The sequence below is a fragment of the Colobus angolensis genome, unplaced genomic scaffold (genome assembly GCF_000951035.1).
Source record: "Colobus angolensis palliatus isolate OR3802 unplaced genomic scaffold, Cang.pa_1.0 Scaffold244, whole genome shotgun sequence".
Lineage (NCBI taxonomy): Eukaryota > Metazoa > Chordata > Mammalia > Primates > Cercopithecidae > Colobus > Colobus angolensis.
In genome coordinates this window covers 4,490,178-4,494,827 of record NW_012115644.1, presented here as the reverse complement: position 1 = coordinate 4,494,827, position 4,650 = coordinate 4,490,178, and the positions used below count along the sequence as shown (strand labels likewise).

The following is a 4,650-nucleotide window of genomic DNA, read 5'->3' as shown; positions in this document are numbered from 1 at the left end:
GTTTCTCCATGTTGGTCAGACTGTTCTCAAATTCTCGACCTCAGGTGATCCACCCACCTCAGCCTCCCAAAGCGCTGGGATTATAGGCATGAGCCACCGTGCCCGGCCTCCTTGTTCCAGTTTTCTGTAATCTGTTCATATTATATTCTGGGTGTATGTGGGTGGTGTGATTATCCATGTGGTCTTATTTTCACATTCTTTGCATTAACTATAATGTACTTAATGTTTTAAGATAAGTTTCATTTTACAAAGATGTATGTACAATACCTGGTGTCAGGTACCAATATTAAAAAAAACTAATGCATTTAAAAATAAACATTAAAATAAGCCATACAATTAAACATAAAGACAGTTTGTGAGGACATTGAACTGCACATTCTTACTCCAAATGAATATGTTTTCTTAGACTGAGGAAGAGATGGGCCATATTGTTTATGTCACAATAAACTTCTTTCTCTTTCTCCAATAATAAATTATATAATTTGATTTTTTAAATAGGAAAGGATCATACTTCAAAGGAGGATGATAAAAAACATTAATTTAACTTTAGCATTACAACTTTTACATATGGGCCCAGGAATATATCTAATGGGAAAAAGGTTCCCCAGGGACAAAAGTCATCTAATCTAATAGAGACAAAAGGTTAAGCATAAACCTATCCCTAGAGTGAAAAAAAAGAATAGAATAATTGGCTCAGGGACCTTGTGGCACCTGGTAACAGATGCTGCACACATACCTGGAGTATATGGTTAACAAATATCTTCAGTAGTACTGCAGAACACCTAGGAGATAGTGTCTGGTTTAGAGGAGCTAGAAAGATTTTGATATTCTCTGAAACAAAGTTTAGAAGGGGCCAGTCTGTCTAGTCCAGAGGCCAGGCCCTGTGGATCCAGAGAACCTGGTATGTGTGATCTGATTGGGAGCAATGTGACAGGGCTTTCCACAGGACTGCTTTGTGAAGCAGATCATACATGGACTCTTGCTTCTCCTACACTTCCTTTCTGAGAGAAGAAAGATGGAGAGGATTACCTTTCAGTACACAGAAGGTAGACGTTTTGTTTTGTTTTACATTTTATTTTATTTTCTCACCTCTCCCTCTTGTTTTCATTTTAGTTACCCTGTAGTTGATTAAGTTAACTAGAATCTAGGAAGGTGGCTTAGATCTAGGAAGACCTGGCTTTCCAACCCATTCTTTTTCTCTCCATTGTCTATGTCCCTAGAGGTTAAAGGAGAATGGTTCAAAATCATATGAAATACAGTTTTAATTTTATTTATTTATTTATTTATTTAGAAAGGGTCTCACTCTGGTCACCCAGGCTGGAGTGCAGAGGCACAATCTCGGCTTACTGTAGCCTCAACCTCCTGGGCTCAGGTGATTTTCCCACCTTAGCCTCCCGAGTATCTGGTATTACAGGTGCACACCACCACACTCAGCTAGTTTTTTGTATTTTTAGTAGACATAGGGTTTCACTGTGTTGCCCAGGCTGGTCTTGAACTCCTGGAGTCGAGCAGTCCACCCACCTCAGCCTCCCAGAGTGTTGGGATTACAGGCATGAGCCACTGTGGCCGGCCTTAATTTAATTTTTTTTTTGAGATTGGGTCTTACTTCATCTCCCACGTTGGAGGATAGTGACACAATCATAGCTCACTGTAACCTTGCATGCCTAAGCTCAAGCAATCCTCCCACCTCAGCCTCCCTGGTAGCTGGGACTACAGGCATGCACTACCATACCCAGCTAAATTCTTAAATTATTTGTAGAGACTGAGTCTTGCCATGGTGCCTGGGCTGGTCTTGAATTCCTGGTCTCAAGAAATCTTTCTGCCTTGGCTTCCCAAAGTGCTGGGATTACAGGTGTGAGCCACCACATGTGGCCTTGGAATATAGTTTTTAAAAATCTCTGTAAACAATTCTTTGCTATTTTTTGTTTCTATCCTTTATCTAAATTTAGACAAATTTTCATTCTTCAGTTATAGAACACTTAAATAATTATTTCTGGATATAGGAAAACAAAGCATAGGCCAGGTATGGTGGCTCATGCCTGTAATCCCAACGCTTTGGGAGGCTGAGGCCGTGAGGCCAGGAGAATTGCTTGATTCCAGGAGTTTGAGACCAGCCTGGGCAACATGGTGAGACCTTATGTTGCTTTATTAAAAAAATAAAAAGAGAAAATAATAATTAGCCAGGTTTGATAGCTGCTTGTAGTCTCAACTATTTGGGAGGCTGAAGCAGGAGGATTGCTTGAGCCCAGGAGTTTGAGGCAGCACTTAACCATGATCGTACTACTCCACTCCAGCAGCCTGGGCAACAAAATGAGACCCTGTTCCTATAAATAAATACATACATACATAAGTAAATAAATAAAACTTTCTTAATGATTTGGCTTATTCTTTTTAAATCCAGCAAATGTTAATTCTAACCTTTAGTTCTACTGTTAGAGTGAGACGAAATTAACACATTATATCTGCTGTCTGGGCTTAGATTGTGGGTGTTATTTCACACGGATAATTCAGGCAAACCCGAGATTTTTGGGTGGTGAACTTGCATTATATGGATTCAATAAACACACTCACAGTAGAAAACTATGTGGCATACACTAAAAGAAAAAACTCTACCGTGTTTTTGAGAATTATAGCATGGATAAGTAAGAGAAGGCTCGTCCTCAGAGACCTATGAGTTTGTCTTCTGATTAAACATTTTATGGCTGATATTTCTCCCTGACAGAGCATTCAGTGTTCAGAGACTCCTTTTTCCCCAGCAATGTTGGAGGGATGAGGAATAGGGAGTGTGAAGCTGATGACACTATGCTTGTTCCACCTTTTCATCATAGAGTACAGAAAATAACTAAAATTAGGTGCAAATGAGTGTCCTTCTTCAGGATTAAATTTTACTCAGTGGAAATAATATAGGTTCTTTTATGTTTATAGTTTATCATATCTAGATGTGCTATAATAGATTTAAACTGTTTTCCTTAGGTAGTTACAACATAACAGCTCCATATGTCTTGTTTATGTGCAATATCTAGGACATTTGGAATGAAGTAGTTTTCCAAAGCATTATGTAAATTAAGTTTTCATTGACCTTAGGCCAGACCATCAATAGCTTGCTAGTTGTCTTTAGTATTAGCTTAAATTGTATTTTTTCATGTGAAAACGAAAAGAAATATTCCTGTTTTCTCTTTAGTTCATCTGGGTTTAATGATTTAATATTTTTGCCCTATTTTCTTTTCTTTCTTTCTTTCTTTCTTTTTTTTTTTTTTTTAATGAAATGGAGTTTCACTCTTGTTGCCCAGGCTGGAGTACAGTGGCGTGACTTCGGTTCACTGCAACCTCCACCTCCTGGTTTCAAGCAATTCTCCTGTTTCAGCCTCCTGAGTAGCTGGGATTACAGGCATGTGCCACCACATCCGGCTAATTTTTTGTATTTTTAATAGAGACAGGGTTTCACAATGTTGGCCAGGCTGGGCCCGAACTCCTGACCTCAGGTGATCCGCCCACCTCAGCTAAATGCTGGGATTACATGTGTGAGTCACTGTACCCGGCCTATTTTTGCCCTATTTTCTGAAGTTTACGTACATATATTTTGTTTGTTTGTCTCATCAATTAGATTGTATGTATCTGGAGGCCTAGAATTATGAAGGTATACATATAATCTTTTTTTTTTTTTTAAGGTTTTACCTAACGTAGAGAACTACTAGGATTCCTCTTGATAAATAAAAAATACATACTGTTGCAGAGACACTTGTAAAAGCATGAACTTCTATCAGTTGTAGTTTTCTGCTTCTTGTGAATAGGCTTGGAGCAGGTAACTTTAATACATTAAAGAAAATGTAAGAAACACAAGTGAAAAGAAGAAAACAAATGTCACCCTGAGATATACACTAACATTTTGGTAAGTCTTTCAAAGCTTTTTATCCATCTTTATGTTTTTGTTTGTTTTAGGACAGAGTCTCTGTCACCCAGGCTGCTGCAGCCTGAGTCTTTTGGCTCAAGTGATTCTCCAGCCTCAAGCTCCCAAGTAGCTGAGACCACAGGCATGCACCACCACACCTAATTTTTTGATTATTTGTAGAGGCGAGGTCTCACTATGTTGTCCAGGTTGGTCTCGAGCTCCTGAGTTTAAGCAATCCTGACTTGGCCCCCCAAGTGCTGGGACTATAGGTGTGAGCCACCGCGCCTGGCCCATTTTCTTTTTTTCTTTTATTTTTTTTTTAAGACGGAGTCTCACTCTCTGTCACCCAGGCTGGAGTGCAGTGGCACAATCTTGGCTCCATCTCAGCTCACTGCAACCTCCACCTCCCCGGTTCAACCGAGTCTTCTGCCTCAGCCTCCCAAGTAGTAGGGACTACAGGTGTGCACCACCATGCCCGGCTAATTTTTTTTTTTTAGTACAGATGGGATTTCACCATATTGGACAGGCTGGTCTCGAACTCCTGACCTCACGATCCGCACACCTTGGCCTCCCCAAGTGCTGAAATTACAGTTGTGAGCCACCGCGCACAGCTCATTTTCTTTTTGATAAAAACATTATCATAGTTTTCATACCATATTTTCCTGTAGCCTAACTTTTAAGAAATACATAGAATGGATATTTTTGCGTGTTGTTAAATACTTCCTGCACCAAACTGTAAATGAGAGAATTCTGTTTCTTTA

General features: G+C 39.5%; 1 protein-coding gene across 4 annotated transcripts in view; it reads left to right on the top strand.

Moving 5' to 3' along the window:
- ELOVL6 (ELOVL fatty acid elongase 6) overlaps positions 1-4,650 on the top strand; it is a 163,051-nt gene that overhangs the window by 17,648 nt on the left and 140,753 nt on the right. The gene's annotated exons all lie outside the window — the stretch shown is intronic.